Source organism: Etheostoma cragini, chromosome 19 (assembly GCF_013103735.1).
Source record: "Etheostoma cragini isolate CJK2018 chromosome 19, CSU_Ecrag_1.0, whole genome shotgun sequence".
NCBI lineage: Eukaryota > Metazoa > Chordata > Actinopteri > Perciformes > Percidae > Etheostoma > Etheostoma cragini.
Genome location: NC_048425.1, coordinates 7,178,043 through 7,202,462, shown reverse-complemented (window position 1 = coordinate 7,202,462; position 24,420 = coordinate 7,178,043). Strand labels below are relative to the sequence as shown.

The window sequence follows — 24,420 nt, the reverse complement described above, 5'->3', positions numbered from 1 at the left end:
TAGGGTGTGTCCAAATCCACTTTTGCTAGTTTGACGGCAGAAAAAAGTGTCTATGCCCCAGGCGCATGGTTCAAAAGGGTTGTACTTAGTGCCTTCATTATTCATAGGTGTGTTTTAGGCATAACACACGATAAACCAATCAGTGTGTCATCTCCTATTCACTTTAAAAGCCGGGCACATTTTTTACCTTGGTGCAATGCTATTAAGATGGCAGATTTTCACCGTAATATTTTTATATGTAATCTACTACATGTTTGTCCACTGCTGCGCTTCCTTGTGTGTATGTGTGTGTGTAACGAGCATTGTGTGTGTAACACGCATAGTCTGTGCGCGCGCTGTGCATAAGCCTGGACACATTTTACTAATTCGCTGGTAAAATGACAATGAAACTGGTCGGTTTGGCTCAGTTGGTAAAGAAAGTGCTTATGTACGTAGAGGTTTATGCCTTGATGCAGAGGTCAAGGGTTCAAGTCTGACTTGTGACGATTTCCTGCATGTCTTTCCCTTCCCTTTCTCATTTAGCTGTTCGGTCCAATAAGGGCGGAAATGCCCCGAAAAAAAGAAATCTTTAAAATAACAATGAAATGCTGCTTCCCGCTGGTTCAAGATAGCAATACACCAAGAATCCACCTGAACACACCTGCCTGTAAGATCCGAACATCCATGGGCGCAATGATGGGTGCAGGTGCATTTGCTCCTTAAATGACATGGGTCTTAAACTGGCTAAGACACTTTTGTCGGGCGTTTCACCGTGCCGGGTGTAAGATCAGGCCTTGAGTGTCTATTGACTGCTGGTTTTGTCTGGTTTGCAAATTTTCAAAGCCTTAAGTAGCAGGTTAGGGAGGTTTTGGCGACCGCATCAGAGTTGTCTAGTGCAGTTGGTCCATAAATAAACACTGCAGCTCCTTAACACCGAACAATGAAGTTCCCATGTCTGGCTTCCCAAGCTGTTAGACAGAAGTGAAGGCAGAATCTGTGGGATTACAAACCGGATCAGAGTGTGCTGCCCTCTGGCTCTAAACAGAGACACAGCACCTGGGCTCTGCCTAGGTTGCCAAATGTAGATAAATATATTTGTTCAGGCCTTTTTTTTAAATTTATAATTTATTAACATTGCAATTGTGCGCTTATCCAAAACCGACTTGAAGTGTAAATAAACATGTTAGGTCGCGTTTAGGCCAGTGAGACAGGGCTGGGATGCCAGACTGATTGGGCAGGTGCAGACAGCTGTACAGATTAAAGTGAGAGTTGAGTTAGACGTACAAGGCAAGGCAGTTTTATTTGTATAGCACATTTCAGCAACAGGGCAATTCAAAGTGCTTTACACAAAATCAGTTTAATTTAAAAAAAAAGTTTATGTTGGTATTTAAACATTTTCTACTTAACCCTTAATTCGTTGTCTCGGGACCATGTTTGTTTGTACAAAATTACTTCGCTAACCATCCAGCAGTTATTTCCATAGATATTTCAGTTTGGTAAAAAGCGATGGACCGCCAAACATTTATAAAAGCATGTCTGTAGAATTGGTGAAAATGGTTAAAAAATGTAGGGAATGTAAAAATGTAAAAAATAGCAAATGTCAACACTTTGAGTTTTACATACCTGATATGCATAATAAGATCAGTGTTCGATTGATAGGTTGCCAAAATTTAGCTGCAGATCTTTTAAGAACATGGAGAAATGGCTTTGGCACTGGCAAAAAAAATCTGAAACCGGTATTTCTAGCCATTAATAAAAGACTGTAACAATTCATAAAGTTAGGAATCCAATACATAAGTGGCTAAGAAAGTGGAAGTCTATGTTCTCCTATGTTGCTATCCTTGTCCTTTGACAAGAGTATGTCTGTCGTGAGCTTGTGGCCCACCAGCACTTACATTGTCAAGGGAAATTAAAGCTGGCCAAACAGATTAGATGTCACTGTGCTGAAAACACAATTTTTTACCTTTTACCCACCACTAATCTCAAAGGGGCAAGAAGGGATCTTTGAAGACTGGATAAAAACATATGACCACGTGTGGAGAGCGGAGGAGGGGAATGTGTGTCAGCAGAGTATTAGGTGGGCTACGGAACAAACACTATAGTTGTTTTCGCAGTTGAGAGGTTGGCTGTCATGGCTGCTGTTTAGGGTACAGTGGAGTGTTTGCAGCTTATAGCCTGGATGTGACATACAGTATAGGTTCTGTGTGTGGGAGGGGAGGTTTATCTGGAGGAAGGGATAACACGTACTGTCCAGCCAGATCTGTAGGGAGTCCCAGGAAATATTGCTCACCATAGATAAGCCTCACTGTCACTTGGCTTTGAAGACTATTAGTCCTGGCGTCCTGGTTGGCTCTCCAGCAAGCTTCCCGTGTCACCATGCTGTGATCGAGGTTTGGCCCTGGTCTTGCCGCCTAGGGAAGATGCATATTGATTTTTCCTTATTTATATACAGGGCCCTAATGGAGGGACTCCCCCGGCTCTTCTGCTGAGCAAATACTACAGCACTGTGGCATGTAAACCAGAAAAAAATAGAAAAAACAAGTGGTTTGTGCCACATAAAAAAAGATTAAGCAGTTAAGACAAGTTTGATTTGTTAAAACCACATGTGCAGGCTGCATAATTTAAGCCATTGTTTTTTGTTGCATTGTGAAGCACTTAGTGTTGTGTTATGTTGAAAGCCTCTTTAAAAACGTTTCACCTTGACTTTAACTGCGTTTTTCTGTTCCAACCTGTCGTGGTATTTCATTATGTTTAAATGATGAATTTATGCACACATGGTTTGACTCCCCTTCAATTCATTCATGTATTCTGGTAGTGAATATTGTGTGGTTGACCTCTGTGTCAGATTTGCTTGGTTGCATCATCCGGCTATACAACCTGCAGCAGAATGAGGGAAACAAACAAGTGTTACACCTGTTTTGGAGACTGAACAAATATCCAGACCACTTTTGTGAACTCCTTCATTGCCGCGGCTACTGAAGCACAGGCCAGTGAACACATTAATCAGTCCAGAGACTACATCCATCTGTCGTATGGGCAAAGCACGCTACGTGCAGGACCCGCGAGCTGTTGGCACGGCCTCCGCTTGTGTTGTCTCCCATTACTTCTGCCCATTTTGACTGTGTTACCTATCAGGCAAGCTGGTGAGGGAAAGCGACAAACTTGGTCCGATGTTAAGTTTTCTGTCAGTGGAGGCTCATTTAGCTCCTAGGGCTGGTGATGAAACGCAGAATCAGTCCAACTTCACACATGTGTACATATTTATTTGACATGATTGCATTTGTGCTCATAAATATAAGCATACAAAGGCCCCTATATTATAAATGTACAAAAACACATAATCAAATATGTCATATTAACACAACTAAAAAAACACAGGAACAGACTCTCGGATGTCTTACATTTCCTATTTAGTCTGCTTTTACACATGCAATTGCACAAACGCGAAGATGACTGTAAATGCAAAATTATTCATTATGTTTGATGCAACAAAAAGCATTCCCCAGAGCCATTAGAGCTACAGATTTGACAAGCAAAACTTGAGAGCAACCAGTCTCAAAGCTTCTGTATACATAAATATGGACTCCGCCCATGTTGCCTAAGTGTGAAATGTTGAAAAATCCTGTAAAATTGATTTGTGCAAAACCTCTGCATATCCATCACCAACGGATGGACGTCCTCCTGAGGAATTACTGGTCTGAACCATCTAGTGGAAGGAGATATTTCTTAATTTTGTGCGATGGTCTTCTTACCTGAGTGTTTACACCTACTGTATAATATTGTTAGACACACAGTAACTTGCACAACAGTGAGACTTTTTATTCATGGCGGTCGGACAAAGAACATCCTGTGAAACAATGGAAAGGTCACAGAAAGACTAAGCTGCTTTACAGTAGTGGCATCACTGAAAGGTAGGAATAACAATTAGTAAGAAAATGTTGCAGATGGCCGATTAGCGTGTGTGTGCGTGCGTGCGAGTGTAAATCTCTTTCCAAAGTACTGCACAGTATGTTTGATTCTGTCCACTCAGATGGTCTACTTATTTGTTGGGACTTCACTAAAAACACACTTATGAATGTTTGGATTAGAGCCAGGTTTGTCATACTTTGATCATAGACAATTCTGTGGGTGTCTCAGGTCCCATGTAACTGTGCGCACTCATGAGGAAATCCCACCGTGGGTGACCACATCAGAAATATGCTAAGAATGAAGATAGAAAGAGAGAGCGACATGGTGTCAACACAGTCAGTATTATACTGTTTATTCTCATTTTTTTTGTTATTATCGTAGAGAGATTCATGTTTTTCAGCCAAAATCATGAATTTGGCACCTATGTATCATTGATTTTGCCACACCACAGCACAACGAGCGCGTACACACACACACACACACACACACACACACACACACACACACACACACACCTGCACCTAAACCTACAGTAGATATTTCCCACAAAAAGGCTTAAAGCACACAAAAGGCATGGTGCTTCATCATCACTAGTAAAAATGCAAAACTGTAGGAGAAGCAACAGATACATGGAACATGGAGTTGAAATATGTATGGAACATCATTCCCACTGCTCATGTACGTTTCCTTTAGGAGCTCTTTGTTTCTTCCCAGTACAAAGATCCAGCTCAGATTTCTTGGACAAATGCATCACAAGTTACTGTATTCATGTGCAGGTTTCTCCGTGTTTTACTCTCATAAACCACATGAATGGTTAGAGGACAGATCTGACAAATGTGATTGTTTCAGCACAAACGTATATCTAAAGTCTCCTTGCTGGCTGGTCCCTGGTGAGCACAACCAAACAGGAAAGAAAAGCTTTGTTGCATTCACACATTGGAAAAAAATCACAATGTGTATAGCCTGCCCAGGAGCTCTTATATGCTACAGTGTCCTTATAAGGCAGGGTGCATCCAGGGTTGACCAGCTAGTTTGTAAAGTAAGTTGTTATTCCATTTAGCGTCTAACATGTAGCGTCATAAATCCTACAATCATCCTGGCATTTATCCACATAGTGAACAATTGATTTTTCATCACATTTTTTTCCATTTTTTATTTGTACCTTACTGCACATGACATTTTGAGGCTATAGATGAACTGTAGCTGTGTCATTGGAAGGCTACACTACTCAGGGCATGTGTTATTTACCTTCTAGTAGTTATTTACAATTCATGAACCCAGGCAAACAACCACTAAAGACAAGTTTATGCAAAACCCCGGCTGTATGCATGCAACAATCTCTTTAAAATGTGTCACAAGCCAAGATCTAAACAATGAGAGCGGCTCACCTCTCTGACCATATGATTCTCAGGTACAGCCAATGCGCATTAATGCACAGAACAGTCAAACTGCGTAGTGCATAGGCTACACGTGGGAGAAGATTAGCATAAAGCCCACTAACTTCTCTCAAAGTGCATGTTGTAAAGTTGCTAGATGGGAGGTCTTGTATTGAAGAAACATAACCAATGATGATAATGCTGCTGCTTTTCACAATTGCATTTGGCAGAGTACAAATAAGATACAGGTCAGAAAGAGGGAGGACAGCACGGGATGGTTCAACTTTTTTAATATATGCCACAGCGTCTCGCCATGTGACCATAGCAACCACCGAAACCATTCTATTGCAAATACTTGGATTGGATTCCCTGCACACTTTGTAATTTCTCCAAGTCTGGGCGTGGACACCAAAATCAATATACATCCAATTATTTAATCCCAAAGTATGTAAAACTCATGCAAAGGTCCCTCGTGAGGACTGGAAGGATCGGACTGTAGCTTGAGGTTGTTTTTCCTCTGAAGACTCTGAATGTCAAATCTTTTTTGGTGTTGTTTAATTACGGAATGCTTATCATAGGCGCATGGCACGCTACTGAGGGGTGACAACACCCCGTGTTGTCAAATTAATTATATCACTAATGTGGACCCTGTGCATGTGAAATAGCTGAACTCTCCCCAAATAGCTCATTAATCTTCAGACAGCCACTCCTGGGCTAGGTGAAGTGGTCTTGAATTTCAATACCCACCCTTGCTGGTCTAACCTTTCCCTCTCTCTTTCTCTACCTCGAGCAGCCGAGGGGGAATGGGAACATTGGAGAGAGAATAATATTTTCAGCAGCGGTATCTCTAGCACTTCTCTTCTCTGAGTCATATAATTATACAAACCTACGCAGTTTGCCTAAACACACACACAACCACACTCTTTCTCTCACACACACACACACACACAAAGTTAAAAGTAGCGTATACCCGAGAAGTGCTGATGTATCCTGTGATTATTAAAAATGACCGTCTGCCACTCTGGCATAAACAAATCGCTCCATATCAAATTGTCCAGGTAATAAAAATGCCTCCATGAGAAAGACCAAAGTAGACCCCATGAGTTATTTCCTGCCCGTTCAAAAGTTGAACCAAGATGAACAGACTACTTTATTAGCAATTGCCAAAAAATAAGCAGGAATTCAAGCTTCCTTTATCTTTAAGCGGCTGCTTCGATAAAGGTAATTTGTTGACCTTTTAACACATGATTAAAGTACAAACAGTAACTCATTAAATTAAGAAATGTCACCTGGAAGTGCTGCTATGAGTGGCTCATTAAATGATCCTGTATGCTTAATGGCATTGTCCCAACCAATTGTTTTACTAACTTGGTGTCAATTGCTGTTTCCAAGTACAGAACGAATGTTGAATCAAAATCATGTGTAAACTCAAAGTGCTCTCTGTCACAACCTTTGTCTGTGGTGCTGCTGCTGCTCAGCCCCTTTAAGTCCATCCGGCTGCTGTCCATGATGTTGATTCTGCCGGTTTTCCTTGGTGCTCCTAATTTCAATTTGACTAGAACGCAGCTTATGTCAGAAATCAGCTCACCAATTATCCGACTGCAAGCTGCAATATATAGCTCTACAACTTTCTCGCCTCCGTTTTTGGATGTGTGGATCTTGGAACATGTTCTGTCAAAAGATAATACCAATTGTGTTGTCTTTGTTTTGAATCAACAGTAGTAATTTTTGCAAGCCCTATTTAGTGTAAGTATAGTATATTTCTCTGGTGTGTCATTTTCCCCACTGTTTGTGTGACAGTGAGTATCTAGTGGGTCTGCCCTGTTGGCAGTAGTGGGGTCTTTTGCCGCACTCTTGTTGTTGTGGTTATTAACACTGAGAACTGTCCTGTTCCTCCGTTTTTCTTTGCACTTGGGTTTTCCTCAGCTGTTGGTAAACTGAATGTCAGTGGCTTGAATTTTTTTATTTAGCATTTATAGAGATAAAAAACTGCGATGACAACAGGAAATGTGCCTGTCATCACCAGGCATTGCTAGGAATCGAGCCAAGACAGTTCATAGGTCTGGAGACGTTCAAGAAATCCAAAATCTGTGGAGTGCAAACAAAACTCTGGGGTGGAATGGAAAAGTGCACAAATAAGTAGTTGAACCACAGCTCAACCATCTTTTATGAACTCGGATCCCACATATGAGAAGTAAACAGCCAGGTACTAAGGAAATGGAACTAAGAGTAGTATAGAAAAGGCAACAACCAAAGTATATAATGTTCAGTTTTTCCGCAAAGTTCCCTCAAATGTAATCAGACATGCACTAAAGGACATAGATGTTTTCAAGAACCGGACTCCATTTAGTAGTTGATACTGGCCTGATATCAAGTCTTTAAATGTTGATTTTGCAATCCTGTTGCCATTACCTCAAGCTAAAAGTGACATGATGAAGCCCCATGACAATCCAACAGCCGGTTCAGTTTGTTTTTCTTCTCCTCAGCAGTAGCAGCACAATTTTGATTTTAAGTATTAATTTATCAATCATCCCATCTTGTTTACCCATTAGCAGCTCCGTTCCAAAAGCTTCTTATCACCATTTTTATCCATTAAACTACATGGATTGCATGGCAACTGAGCTCACTCTCCACATTCCCAATTATGATTTCCTTACTGCGTGGTATGGTTTGTACACTTTATGTAGTACATGATTGGTTCTCTGTGCAATTAAATGAAAATACATTGTGACTTTTTTTCCCAGTGCCTGTGTTCAGAAGTTCTGGTTTTGGGAATGCACTTCTCCTGATTCTGTTGTCGTTCATCTCGTCGTGCTGGTTTTTATTATTAACTTCACGTACAGTGAGCTCTCCTTATCAGCAGAAGAGAAAATCTTTGAGCTGGATGGTGAATCAGTGAAAAAGTGGAAAACTTGGATTTCCTTCATTACCGCCTATTAGGGTGGTGCCTTTTCAAGCAAAATTGGACTGGTGTGATCTGAGAAAGTTTCATAGAGGAATGTTCTCTAATCGGCTCTAAGGGTCTGCATGGTGGGTCTGGCGGATGAACTGTGTTACCTTACTCTAAGAAAACATGCTCAGAGGGTGACTCAGACTAGTTTTTGAAGTGTTTGCAATTACTGGAAGAAAATGTGACTTCATCCAGACGTCTGTGAAAATAGGTAATTTATGGTACTATATCATATCATTTTTGTGGAGTGTGTGTATGCCTACTTGATATTGGACAAGGACAAGTACTTCTTTGTCAACCCAGGAAGTTTCATGAGTGGCCTATTATTGTAATCAGCTTTGTATGTTGTAGACCTTGCCTTTTGAAAATACCCACCTTGATACTGCAGTATATTTTGTCATTCCTTTTCTCCAAGATGAGCTAAATGGCCAAATGCAAACAAGATCAATAATCTGACAAACATGCTAATCTTCAGGAGATGTAGTGTTGCACATGTTCACCATCTTACTGTAGTTTAGTGTCTTAACATGATAACATTTTCCAATAAGCACAAAACAAAAAGTGCAAAGAAATAGGGTCGGAAACCAGGTAAAGTTATTACAACTCATCCTTTGGGGAACATTGAGATCTATACCACATTGTATGGCAGTCAAAAGTTGTTGAGACAATTCATTCAGTACAAAAACGGCAACCTCATGTTGGCACGAGAACAAAAGAAAGGGGAACACAAAAGTAATAAGGATTAATCCTTTGGGGCCCATGAATGTCTGTACAGAATCTTAATGGAAAATATCTCCAGCTGTTTACCATGTGTCAATACATATCAGTCCAGATTAAAGAAACGTTAGTTTTTTTTATTCATCCAGGATGGACCAAGGACTGCATTTTTAGATGGTGTATTTCTTTATAAATATCCACATACAGATCCTAATGACAGTATTCTGCCTGAACAGAGCCAGTCCTACTTCATGACATGTATCCTTTCAACAATGATTTCTTACAGCACACACTTGGAATTCATTCATGGTGCAATCCTACATGATACAAAGAAACAGCTTGCTGGATCATATACTGTTGTGGCAATCAGTCACTGATAGAATGTTTTCCCTGGCTATGATAAAAACAACAACCCAACACGGGGTGCAAGATTAAGTCTCCTGCATCTTCACACTCGGTCCTTTTTACATACCTGCCCAGGGTTTTCATATCCTCTGGCCTCAAAAGAGCTCAGCACAGAGCAATATGACAAATAATGTACAGTAAGAGCCACCCAGGCCAAATCTATCTGCTTTATTGGTATTCACCGTTTCCTTCCTCCATCTGCTCAGCACATCACAAGCTGATGTCTCTTACCCCTGCCGCACTATTTTTACCTGCTCCTAGATACTGTCTCCCTGCATGTGACGTCAAGAAAGGTAGAAGCGACAGAGACTGAGATAGCTGTTATCATTTATAGCGGGGTGGGGGTAGCTAGCTCCATGGTGTCATCCAATAAGAAAGTAATCCGCGTTATAGCAGAAAGTTACAAAGAGACATGTATATGTCACTAGTCACTGTTCCATGTTAAGCTTGGTGGTCTTCAATGAGAGTGATAGTTGTGTAACAGCATTATGTATGTTTGTAAAATAAGCCTGCATGCTCATTTAATCTCTTGTCTCTTTCTATGACAGCAAGGTTTAGTGACATTATGTAAATGCATGGAATTACCATTCATTTTCCTATTTCCATTGCTCTGTCTGTGTGTGCACATGATCTATTTCAGTGTGCTTGCTGGTGTATGAACTCAAACTCGACTGTTTTAATTCATGTGCGTGCATATACAAATGCGCCCGGGGATGTACATTTTACTTACTTCTTTTAACCGATTTACTTTTAAATTGTAATCCTTACGATTTCAGTCATGTATGATGAGAGAAAAGCAACTGGTGTTTTTGTTTACAGCCCAACAAAACAAACCTTTAGCCAAATTTAAGGATGCCAGAAAGGAGCCTTTTGTTTTGTACACATTTTTGCAGTCAGTGCTAATCATTGGGTTTCTTGGGATTGCTTCACAATAAAAGCCTCCCCATGTGCAGAAATGTCAGTCATAAATAGTAGCTAAAACATGTTTTAAGTTAAAGTGCTCATATTGTGTGCATTTTCAGGTTCATAATTATATTTAGAGGTTATATCAGAATACATTTACACGGTTTAATTTAAAAAAAAACAACCATATTTTTGTTGTACTGCACATTGCTACAGCTCCTCTTTTCACCCTGTGTGTTGAGCTTTCTGTTTTAGCTACAGAGCGAGGCATCTCACTTCTATTCCATCTTTGGTGGGAGTTGTACATGCGCTGTGGCTAGATGCACTGCTAGTTTGTCAGTTGCAGAGTATGAGTAAAAGCTACAATAGAGCTGTTTGGAGCAGTTTGTGAACAGAGTTTTCTGTTGAAAATGGTAACTCCCTTTGGGGTGGACTTTGGGCTTTTTTTTAAATTTGTAAACCTATCACATGCACAAAAAGATATATAAGGAAAGAGGAAAAAGCTAAACAGCATAATATAAGTACTTTAATGAAATTCTTGAGAAGCATTACTTTATTTGTAATGAACAATCCATAATCATTATTAGAAATTCCATTATAATGGAACACTAAAAATGCTCTCTGCATGTCCTGACTCTTTACTTCAAGAATGTTTTGCGGCCACATTCACAATGCACTGGAGCAAGAAATCTAACACAGTGTGAGAGCACGAACATAGCTAAGATGGCTGTTAAATTTAGACACAAAGGGAAACGACGTGATGGTAATCAATGTGGCTTGAAGAATTGATCGTCTCTTCCTTCTGGAGGTTTAAAAAAGGAATGTTGGATGTTGGAGTTTTGCTTAGTGCCGCTTTAAATTGTCTATTAAAACAATATGCAGTCCATGACATGAAGATTGTGATTGATGAATAATCAATTAACAATTGTGTACACAGCTAAAATGAATAACTGAACATAAGTGAGTGTGTAGTTGTCTCTAAAACCGCTGTTGTCTTTGTGCATGCTCGCGTGTGTTTGTTTTTTACCTCATCAGGCACCACAGTGCTCCCCGCTTGTTCACAACATTAATGCTCAACCTTGTCCAAGGTTAATCTGTCACTCTTGCTGTATATTTGCATTCATCCTTATCTGCACCTCACCACTCAAGTGACTGTCGATCAGCACCGGCTGCTGCTCAAACTTAATCGTCTTTGTACATTATAGATGAGCCTCCAACAACATAGGCACACACACACACACACACACACACACACACACACACACACATACACACACACACCCTTCCCTATTGCTGAAACCTCCTCTTTTCTTTAGAAACCGACTCCTAACCACACCCACTAAACATATTCCCAGACTGTCAATATTTGCTTTATATTTAATGTCTTAGCGAGCAATTAAGCTGACTCCTCCTCAGAAGTAATATATTACTCACTGCATGTGGCCGAGTGTTGGATTTAGGTCTTTCTCTCTCCAGGCAGCACTAACTTTATGCTTGCACAGGAGCTGTGCAGGAGGAAAACGAGATAACTCTTTCACTTTCACTTTTACCTGAGGAAACAAAAGACTGGCTAATAATTAGTAGCACTGGGTTGTTTCTTCATTTGGAATATTGCACAGGCAAAAGTTAGTGTTTACATTGTTAAATAGCTTCTCTCATAATGAGGCAGTATACCTGAGCTTGGTTGCCATATTTTAGAATACATCAGCACAGGAACATGCAGAACAGTAAATAACAATATTTATGTAAATGAGTGGGTGCCAAAGTAGCGGCGTGCATTGCTGTCTGCCACAGTGTCTTTTTTTATACTTCCAAAGGGCAGCTGAACATTTTCATATAAGAAATTGTCGTGATATGTAAGAAAAGTTTTTTGGTGGCCAGTGGAGGTGGATGCTGGTTCTATTTTTATCTTGTCTTTTACATTTTTGAGACACTGTCAACAGTTAGACTCTACACGCTGTAAAGTGTTTTCAAAGTGTTTTCATTTATGGTAACACATTGATCTCACCATGAAGTTCTTCTTTATACTTTGACCTCTGAGTTTACCACATAACATATATATGTTATAGGTCGATCATAACTTTTGTTATGTAAAGTCATAACATTGCAGTTAACTAGACAATATAACTAATAAAAGAAAGTAATATATTGCCTCTGAAATGACACAATGAAGTATAGTACCTCCAAATTGTATTTAAGGAATAACTGCACCCAGTGTAATAATCTTAACAGTGCTTTCAACTAGTGATACTTTCAGGCTCCTTCCAGCAACACCCAACTTTAATAAAAAATATCTACATCAGCACAGTTCTGCAGAAATTGAGTGTGTTTTTGTTAACAGCCACCTTCCAACTTCCAATTCACTTCAAGTTACAGTGCCATCTCTCAGGAATACCATCTTATTCCTTGGAGAAAAGTGTGTGTGTGTGTGTGTGTGTGTGTGTGTGTACAGTACATGACACACACACTGCATGCACAAGGTTCCACTTACAGGCTAAAAACAATATTGTAATTTAACATCTTACCTTTTAGCCTATAACAGCTTTCCAGAAGCTGATTGTGCAACATCACGGCAGCTGTCTAGGGAATCAGCTGCTACCTCAAAACTCCCAGCTGGCAGCATCAACACTGACAAATAAAAACAGGCAGGATTCATTTTAAAGTAACAGGATACGTGGAATGCACACTTGCAAATCATTACCATAAATCTAATGCGGCAGAAAAATATTACTTATTAGAGGTTGGTTTATTAGATGCGTTTTAAAAAGCTGGACTGGTCGGTATTTGAAAGCTGTGCCGAGGACATAAATGAACTTCCTGAGTCTGTATGTGGGTATATCAATTTTTGCAATCATGTGGTTGTAGAGGAAAAGAGGATTAAGGTATTGTAAACCCCGTTTGAATGCTGAAATTAAAAGGTTAATTAATGACAAAAGGAAATCCTTTTGCTAGAGGAGACACAAATACACTGAAAAGATCCATAAAGAACTTAAAAGGGAAATAAATAAAGAGAACTATTGGTTAAAATGCGGAATGGAAAATCACTTTAAAGTGAATGATATGAAGAGAGTCTGGGAAGGAATGCGGTTAATGAGCAGATATGGGAAAGGGAATGTGAATAGGTTCCAGTTAAATGGCACAAGGGAATATGCTAATAACCTAAATCAGTTTTATAATAGATTTGACAAAATAGACTTTTCTGGTGAAAGACAAAGACTTAAGGAAATGATTGGGAGCACACAGGATGATAACTACATCCTAAAACAAACATTCAGGAGGTATATGGTGTGTTTATGAGGCTGAAAGCTAACAAAGCAGCATGTCTAGATGCACTGTCTCCAAAAGTATTAAAAGGCTGTGCTTTTCAGTTGGCAAACAATTTTTTCATGGATTTTTAAAAAGTATTTCTCTCAAAGTGTTACCTGATTTATGGAAACAATCTTGCATTATACCAGTACCTAAAAACAAAGCCGTATATAAAGTATATGAAGGATCTAAGACCAATGGCTCAAACCTCCATAGCTATGAAGGTATGTGAGAAAATTGTGTTGAATAGTCTGAAGCCCCAGGTGGAGCAGTATCTCAAACCTTGCCAATCTGCTTATCAGCAAGGGAGAGTTGCAGTCCTTAAACACGGTGAATACGGATGTGGTGAGAATGTTTTTTATGTCAGTCATGTGTAGTGTTTTGAATTACTGTGTGGTGGGGTGGGGGAACGCTGGGGTAACTGAGAAGGCCAGGATTGATGGAGTGACTAAAAGGGGCTGGGGAAATGGTGGGAGAGTTAAATACATGGGATAAGGTACTGTATATGACGGTCGTCTGGTAAAAAGGACACAGAAAATAACAAGGGACCAGGGTCACGCTCTTCATGGTAATCTGACTGGCAGGGTTATGGAACACAGTGGTAGGCTAAGGCCTCCTGTGACACAAACCAAGCGGTATGCTCTCTCTTTTATACCTCAGACTATCAGACAGCACATCAAGCCTTTTAGAAGTACATTTTTATAAGTTTTCACTTTGCTGTATTTCTGTATATTATTGTACTGTAGTGTATTTATTGTATTTATGCTCTAGTTTTTATGGGTATTAAGGCAGGTATGAGCACTGTAATTTCCATTTCATGGATGAAATAAACCTGACTTGATTTGATATCCAAAAGGATAGAAAAGTAATATCAAATTACGCAAAACATGTACCTTATCCTCACACCATCATTGACGTTATGAGCTCATACTGAATGAAGAAGAGCACTGTCAGCAGGCTGTTGTAGAACTCAGTGAACTGTGTTGAGATGTCTGTGGGGATATAAAGGGCAGAAATTGAGTCCCTGCATTGGACATTGAGTGAGTGACTGATTTTGTTTTTTTTTCTTTTTTTTTGTGTGGGTGTGTATATTTTCCCATCAAAACATAACCCCCAACTCTTTCTTGTCGAAAGCTGGTGACATCTTGACAGATTAAAATACTGTGTGCTCCAGTCCTTGGTTGGCCACACTGGTGAACTGTTTGGACCCCATTGTAAATCAATACAAGAAAATACTATCTCTGGGACAGACATCACCCACCCGTGCTCACATAGCAGAAGACATTCTCACACAGACAACAAAACTACACAAGTGCAAAACATATGTTACGTATTATAGATAGAACTAATTCACCGCAGCATGTAATAGCATAACATTAAAAAAAGTCTTCTTCCATCTCATTGTTTTGGTATTAGCACACCTTACTTTGTTGCTTCATGCATCTCGAGACATTTGATGCTGGCCAGATGCTTTTCTCATGAGTTGGTAGAGACCAAAACAGAGGTTAAAGGAATACATTGAACTGGCTGGCCAGGAACACAACTTTAATTAAGTATAATGTCGCTCTGTGTCTGCTTGATGTGTAAAAAGGCAACTGTATACCAATGCTAATACATATGTCAATGTGTTCACAGCTTATACCACAATTAAGTAACATTACTTTTCAGTATCATTTCTCAAAATTGCCACATGTTTGATAGATTTAAATCAAAAAGAACTGTCATTTTCATAGAAGATTTAATGTGATATTTCTTCAACCCTTGTCTTGTCCTCAGGTCTTGTCATGTTCTCTTCGCAGGTAAAATTGATGATTACTTCCATTTAATTGCTGGTGTTTATTCAATTTTTATAGCATTTCAAAACAAAAGTGTAAAAGTTTTAAAAACAGTCTGATTATCCATCAACATCCTCTGATCTTAATAAGTGAAAATAATTCATAATTACTGCTTTTTTAAACTAAAAAGTGAGGTATAATGTCATTTAGATTAAATGTATTGACCATGAATAAAAAAACATTTAAAAAAGTGACTATCATTTAAGACGTTGGAAAAAGCATAGAAAAAGGTTCATCTAAAATGTTGACCAAGAAGGACTAGAAGTTAGTGGTCGACTGGATGACAAGGGTTAAACGGCTCACTGATTGAGAAATACCATGTTAAAGCAGTCAGCATCCTGAGAACATGCCACCCATGAAAGCTGAAATGCTTTGTTCTGAAGCTAAAATGGCATGTTAGAAAAGATTATTTCCATACCTTTCTTCCAGAGTGATGCAGTAGTTTCTTAGCAGCTGGTTTTACTTTTTGGGGCAAATTCAGACCACTTTTTACACACTGGGTCTGATGCTTGTTAGGATATATTATTGCATTTCATATTTATTTGCGATGGAGCTTGAAGATCAGTTTGTGCTTGCAGAAGACACACTCACATTCAGGCGCACACATGCTTGTATAACTACTTCTATTTTTAGATTTGATCACTATGGATGTACTACATGGTTAAAGAACCATTTTTCTCTTTCCCCGTCTTGGTTTGTGCTGTTGCTATGGAATATCACTCCATTAAATCTTGTCACACGTAGAGCATGTATACTGTATGTCGCATTGTATTAAAGTCGTACTTAAAGTAAACAAATATGTTTACATGTCCGTCTGCATTGTACACACATATGTACACAAAGGTATTCAAGCATTTGTTGATAAGACTTGACCTGTAAATGTCTCTTCGTTACTTGCCATGTGGTCGTTAATACAAGCTGACGGATCCAGTTCAGGACGCCACGGTGATAATCTGTTTAGTAGCATTGAACTATCCAGGATTCTTTAGTAGCTGTTCTGGAGCTTCCGATCACATAACGTGGATTTTGTCAGCAGAAGAAGATTGAAACATTGACGATCGTGCGACATGACTGAAAGCTCCAGAACGGCTAGGAAATGGACCTTGTGGTAAGATGACTTCGACAACTTTATACGTCATTTTGGACCAAACGTACATTGTTTTGGCTTTACTTTGTCATGCTCATATTATATTCTAACTAACCATTTTGGTTTTGCCTAACAGGGAAGATTTATTCAAAAACAAGGCATTGTTGCATATCATCACACCTTCTTTTGGTTCTTCTTTTCACTTTTTTTTGTTCATCAACATCACAGGCTTTACCATGACTGAAGAAATGAACAGCAAACACAGAAGTTCCAGAATACTTGCAGAACTTGTTTGGAAATCAGCAAAATGCCCTAAAGTGTATAATATCACTGTGTGATCTTTACAATTCTTGGTTTCCACATCATATATGTAGTTGAACCGCTAACTTTGGCCTCTATCTCCTGATGCAATGTTGGACAAAGGATGGCCCTGACTGTTGTGTCTTTATTGATTCTGCCAGGGTGCCTGAATGTGATTTAGGGAAATTAAACTCGAGCCTGCTGACGCAAATCATGGCCAGAGTTAATATTATGTCCAGATGAAGTGGAGAGATCCATCCCAATGGGGAGGTGGCCCTCTCTGACCCTGCGTGGGCTCAGGCAATTAGCATTGGCAAAGTGCAACTCAATAACAAAATCTCCAAAATGGAGGAGTTGCTTGTATGGCTAATCCCCTCTGCTTCCAAGAGGCCCTGAGCCCTTTTTTTTTTTTTAGGAGGCCATTGAGAATGCAGGTCAGTGATGTGGACAAAGCCAAGCCAAGCTGCCATCATTCGAGATACTGGAGCTGGCTGGACAGCCGCCAAGTGGTGAATTACGTAAATGTGTGTTCTAATAATAAAATTCAGTCGAATACATAAATATGTCAAAAGACAAAACTTGTTTTTTTCACCATATGTTGTTGGAAGGGCAAAGCAGAGGGGCCATAGAAACTTTGAAGGTATTCTTTTTTTTTTTTTTTTTATTTTATACATCTGTTTTAATTTACATATTGAATATATGTATATATTTTTCTCATGTGTCCTTGACTTGAGATTTTGTGTGTAGAAAATGGCATATTAAGGCTATTTGGAATGCAAAGAGGGATGCATATGCTGTACCACTGCGCAAAGTACACATGTGGTAGCTCTATTTAATGCATAATGTCCACCTCATTAGTCTGTTCTTAGTTCTAAACACTGGTGTTTGATGTGGAAAATGCTCCAACCATGTGTTGGGGCTTGTAATAATAAATGTTTCATGCAAGATAGGCCCAAGTAATCCATCAATTCCGATTAGATTGTAATTACTAGGGTAGAAATATATTCAAATGAGTTCATTATCACTCAGATCAGATGCGGACCAAGCCAGTTTGACTATTTGCCAGTGCCTCAAGTGTTTATGCTGCGATTTAAGAGAATGCTGGAGTGATTCCTGCAATTAGGTAGGCATATGTCTTGATGTATCATTTGAGTCAATTAGCCAAGTGCTCTTCAATCTCAGATCTTTGCCGTGCCGCTGCTTCCTTTTGCATTAGGATTTTGTTTGAAAACGTTAGAGGAAGGATGGTTTTTATGCTGGTCCTGCGGAGTTCAGAGTGTCAGGTAGATAAATACATGGGCTGACCAGATCGCTCACTCTCTATCTGTCTCAGCCCTCCCTCTCACCGCTAGCATTGGTTTCCATTTCTCCAGGTCACTGCTGAATGACTGCAGATTACATCGGCTACTCTCTGATGTCTACGGGGACGAGGCCATCAGGCTGAAATGACACGGGGTGGTGACAGGCGGACCCCCTCGCCGACACCCACCGACATGACTCCCATTCACGGCAGCTGGCCCCATGACACTAATCTGATTCTGGTCTGTAAGGGGGCTGTTTTACCCCCACCAGTCTCCTGCTAAAATAGGAAATGACCAGCAGGGCAGGCCATTCTTGAGTGACTTGCATTGCAGAAGAACCTGATGAATATTTCTTTTCTTTCCGCTCCTTGAGTGCATCTATAGACAGAAATATAGTGTATGCCTTTTCCCCTCCATTTTTCTTCTCTCTCTAAGTGCAGCACTACCTTGATTCAGTGGTTTTTAATAAGTGACCTTATTATTTTAAGTAATTAATTCGATAATAGGGTGTTCAAAGACCATATAAAAATGGGTTTGATGGTCAGTGCTGAGTGGCTTTTGAATTAAAAGGGTTTTTGTAAAGCTGGGCAAGTTCCAGATGAAATACATTGAAATTATTTCATTAGGCTAACGCCTTGAGATGTACTATTTCGTTTTCGAGGGGATCCTGAATAAGGCACCCCAAAAAAAACATTGCACACATAAAAAAAACACAACAAGCGAACAGAAACAAATGACCTAACAACCCACATCGGCAAACAAAACACAGAGCCTACAATTATAACATAAGTAACAGTAAATAATGATCAATCAGAATATAGCCAAGCTTTACTGTAAAATGCCAGTGAGATTAAGGAGTTCAGTAAAGAGAGAAGAGGGAGCAATGAGATCAGATTGGAAGGGTGTTAAAGTCTATATATATATATATATATATATATATGTTGAGGTGGGGGACGTTTCTTCATTCAAATTGCCTTTTTGTTAATCCTAAGGTTCCATTGAAAAACGCCTCTGCTTTGCCTGGTTAGTGCATTTGCCAGATTCTTTACATTCAAAAGAAACACTTCTGCCCATGTAAGCAAAGATGCCCTAGCTTTGTCCTCATCATTACCATGACTTTGTATTGTTGGGCATGTTTTGACTGGCTAATAGTGTAAACCATCAGGGAACACTGGATATCCCTTCAAAGAAACTCACCCTCCGACCATGTAGCTGTGGAGCATGCAAGGTGAAGATGAATTGGGTCGGATCGCTTGTTTTGAGACGAGCGACAGGCCTCCTAATTGGATATCATCTCACTCTCTTTCCCTAATTAGTGCTGCGTTGCTTTATGAACTGATATTAAGATGCAAGAGAAATTGTAATTAGCTGGAGGCTGATACCAGCTAGGGGCTCATGGACATGGAGCATGCTGGGCAATGTTGTGTTTGCACACAGGTGTCTTTATTTTGGCTTATTGTTTCACCCTTACAGGTACAGTTTTTTCCACAACAGATGCTTAAGATGCGGATTACTTTGCTTCACCCTGTTAAATTACTATATGATCACATTAATAATATTTTGGAAGTAAGAATGCTTTTAACCAGTGGTTGAGGACATGCAGTATCTGTTACTTAAGTAAAAATAGAAACACTAGATTACAAGAAAGTTACACACTGAAAATTTTACTTAAAGAGTAGTCTATATCCACTGTGTTCCACTTCCGGGATCATTCCGGTGTTGCAGGAAAAATTCCGCAGGATGCATGTGTTTTTGCCAATGTCGATTTCCTTCTGCTTTCCTTATGTTGGAATTTTAAACTCAGGTCGTTTCATAAGGACTATGGTTAACTGTTCCTCAGATTTCTGCGGGGTAAATTGAGACAGCTAGATAGACTGTACTGTATGTCCAAACTGAGTCTTCTGTTGCACGACTAATACATCTTTGGAACGTACATGTTCCAGCAAGACTTCCCGAGACCGTTTTGCAGCGGCTCTGATTGTGATTGGTTTTAAAAAAAGAAATAAGCCAATAAACCAGAGCACGTTTTTCTCTCATCCCAGAATGCTGTGTGGACTAGCTAGACCCTCCTCTGCAGCACTGTGGAAATAGCGTTAAGCTTGCAGTTCAAATTGGGTTGTAAGGTATGTCAAATGTATGTAAATAGTTAGCTGCTCTTTAAGAAAAAATGCGTATATACAGAGTATTATCAGTTAATGTACTTAGTAAAAACAGTACACAATGCAGAGAAATGGCCCCCATGTGATGGATATTAAATTAATCTGCCAACTGTCTTTTTTAAATCAATACATTACTTGTTTATTTGTAAAAACTAAGCAAATAATGAGAAATTCCCATCATCATGAATAAGTGACTATTTTCAAATATCTTGTTTGTCCATCTGGAAGTCTAAAAGCAAAATCATTCCATTTACTGCAGATTAGGAGAAGGAAATGCTGCCAATTCGAACTTTTCAGAACTTAACATGTTTTGTATTTTTGCATGTATCAGTTATCAAAACGGAAAGTGATTCATTTTTCTGATAGTGGTCCAAGCTGAATTTAATAAACTGAATTAATACAACTCAAGTTGTAAACTCTAAAGTTAGTTTGTAGGTAACTATAGCTGTCAAATAAATGCAGTGCCGTAGAAAGTACAATATTTTAACCACTGTAAAAGTCCCACGTAACATGAAAAGGTAATACTCATTCACATAAAATTGCTATAAAAGATTAACCCTTGATACTTTTCACCACTGTTCTTAACATACAAAACATAATCCGGATACGTAATTTGACATCCAATATTATGGTCATCTCAGTGTAAACACACACACTTGCATGCAGGATGAAGAGGCAGCAGCAGAGCATCAATATTGTGGAACAGTCTGTTATAGTTCCAGAGACAGTCACAGTGTTGAAATCTAAGCTACAAAACCCATCTGTTTAGTGCTGACTGTACACAAACAATTCTTTTTATAGTGTGTGTGTGTGTGTGTGTGTGTGTGTGAGAGATAAGTGCATTCAGAAAAATTGATTTGATGTTGATAGTCAAAGTCAGATAAAAATGCTGACGTTGCAGTTTGGTTTATCTGTACGCACATATTGTCAGGTATGTGTACAGAGGAAGAAACGGTTGCTGTCTTTGTCTTTCTATCACTCAGTTCTTTCTTTTCCTCTCCTCCTTTCAGCACTGTGGGCTCGGCTCAGAGCATGCAGTTCCCTAATCGTCCAAAAGAGGACAGTGTGGAACATGTTGTTATCTCCAGGGAGAAAGCAGAGATGTAATAAAGCAGAGAGAAACATGGAGGACAATGAGCGGCAATGCAATGTCCTGGGTGATAAAAATGTACAAACAAAACTACTGTTAAAGCTTTATTTGGTTTTTGTATCATGGTTGGAGTCATTATTGTGGCCCTTTTCAAGTCATTATAGTTTAAAAACAAGACAATTGTTTTTATTTCCAAGTAAATTTATCACTGTTTTTCTTTTTGTGCAAGAGAGTATGAACCATATACAAAACTCAAAGAAAAAGCATGACATCACCAGCTCCCAAAACAGAACAATCCATCCCAGGTTTTGTCCTCTTATGTTGACACTCCCCCTGCTCTTTGGACTCATTTTAAGTCTGGACAGACAGGGCACTGTGGTGAGACATCATTACAATAACGTGTCACTCTGCCCTGCATATTCAGCAGGCAGAAAATCACTCGGAGGTGGAGGTGCAGGAGAAGAGAGCAGGAGGGTAGAAAAAATAAAAAAAAGAGACATAGAGAGGTTGATGGCTAAAGACAAAGTGAGAGAGGGGAGAAGGCGATGCGGGGCGTTAGTGGAAGCGAAACAGACAGCTATGTGAAGCTCACAGGAAGAGGCAGCAGCCAGGGGAGAGATGTTGCATGCCGCGGACGTGAGCCGTTCTGACACATTGGGTAGCAGAGCGAACAGGGCCGGCACAATGCAGGGAGGCAGAGAGCACCGGGAGGCAATTTGATTTACAGTAGGGCTATAGCCACTTCAGGTTTGCTGTGGCTCCACAGCCAACAGCTCAGTAGGGATGCATTCATTCCAACAGCTGAATGGAGCACTCTATCCCCAAGCCCCCCCCCCCCCCCCATCATAGTTCAACACAATTGCTAGGATCTGTAGGAGCTTCAGCAAAAGGTAATTTATTAAAAGTGATGGAAGGGATACGGAAGGATCTGCACATGCTTCTGCTACTGTAATGCAGTAGAACTTGCATGCTCAGCAACCGCTACATTCTAGCTTCGTCTTTGACAAGACGTATTTTCAACTGTATCTGAAATGTCTAGCCTGTTTACATCTTGGAAAGGAAAATGGCCAGTGCAAAGCACTTGACATATCAGTCAAATATTCACTGTTCAATATAGAGATGCACCAAACACAATGTTTTTATTAACATTTAACCGAAAATCCTACCTCTCACTGATCTTAGGAGCTCATATAGGATGTTTAGGACTCCACATTGAAAAGGCTCATGCATGAATTATGTTTCCCTGATATGATGAATGTAACTCTGTAAGCACAATTCCTATACAAAGGGGCATTAGGTTACTGTATATATTCCAGCGTTTAATATTTGAACAATACTGTAACAAACATGGCCAGCAGTCATGGGTGAACCTAGCTATAGATATCCATATTTTGACACACAGTGTAGCAGCTATGAGGATGTCTTAATTTTTACAAGACACACACATACACACACACACACACACACACACACACACACACACACACACACACACACACATAATTCTACATTCTTGCAGAAAATGGGTTCACTGAACATTAATACATGCATGAAGTAACAAACCTGAAAAAACATACAGGGCAAGGAAATTGGTAGCTTGCCAACGGCCTCAAGTCGGAGATTAGGACTGATATAGCCTGACTTTAAATATCACTGGTGTTCTTGGCAGCCATGTCATGTGTTCATAATGCTACATCATGCTGTTATCACTGCCCTTTCAATGACTAATCAAGCAATTAAAGGCATGCAAAAAGTACTCTATTTATGACACCAACCCCAAAGCCACACAGGATGGATGTTGTCGTCCTCTGAGAAATCAATATGTCTGTAATCTTGTCTTTCTATAGACTGTAGCCCCTCGTGCTTTCTAGCTGCAGCATTAAGTTAGGGGCCCCCTGTAATCACTGAAGATGTGGCCTGGAGCTACAGACGTTGGTGAGCAAGATTTGGGGTTTACTTTTGAATGGGTTGTCTGCCAGACTGCAGGAAGCTTGGAGCAGCTAACATTAAACTATAAGTCTATTCAAATGTTGATCAAACCTTTTGATATTTCACCGGAAGATTATTATTATCTTTTATAGGAAATCCACTCACAATAAACGCACCGAAAGGGCCAATACTAGCTTCAAAATCCATTTTCATTGACAGAAACAAGCAAGGTAAATACATTTATCACGATGACAAAGACAAAATCGGCCTTTATTAAGTTACTACCAAGTAACTTAATTTTCACACTAACTCCACACTCAATATCAAAATCTTGATGAAAACACAAATTGTTTATATTTTATACTTAATGACAGTGGCAAACCTTTAAATAAATCAGCCTGAAAGAAAACAGTCAACACTAATTTAAGTTAAATGGTACTTTAAATACATTGATAAGATATTGAACACAGCTCTACATCTGTCTGTCTATCTATCCATCTATCCATCTGTGTGTATATATATATATATATATATATATATATTTACTTTATACAGTACATACATATATACTTATATGTTTACTTTATATAGTACATACACATATATGTATGTACGTACTGTATCTGTCTATCTCCAATGGGCTCCTCTTCATAGGGACTCACAAATAAATAAAATTCTGAGAACAACTTTGAGTCATTACTGATGACATATGACAGTGAGAAATTGGGGTGGATATTACTGCCGCTGCAAAAAAAAAAATACAGCCTTCACAGGCTTTATATGGTTACAACTGGATTTTAGGAGTGCAGTTTTCTGAGACATTCCACAAAAGGATGTATTCTTGGAAATATAATTGCAAGGTGATCAAAGAGGTTTTGACATTTTATTGCATATTTCTTTGAAATCCTCATATCAAAGGATTAACTTGACATTTTTATTGTAAGGTTGACTATTTTGAAAACATTTTAAAGATCTAAGTGATATCGGTAACTCCCAGATACCTATTGTACTTTTGCATATTTTTTCCCAGTGTTCTGAAGATGTAATTGAGCATTTTATGAGTTTGCGTGAGTGAATTTCCATTTCAGTCATTGTTAATCTTAACCTTCCTCTGGTGTTAGCTTTCTGCTGCCATCTGAAGTGTTAGCGGGTCATTTTGGACCCGTGTATTAAA

General features: G+C 39.4%; 1 long non-coding RNA gene across 1 annotated transcript; it reads left to right on the top strand.

Annotated features, from left to right (window-relative positions):
* The first annotated feature begins 413 nt into the window (after window positions 1–413).
* Window positions 414–23,063, top strand: LOC117934910. Its single transcript, XR_004654611.1, has 3 exons — window positions 414–524; window positions 4,117–4,123; window positions 23,051–23,063. It is a non-coding gene; the product is annotated as an uncharacterized LOC117934910 (long non-coding RNA).
* The last annotated feature ends 1,357 nt before the right edge of the window (window positions 23,064–24,420 follow it).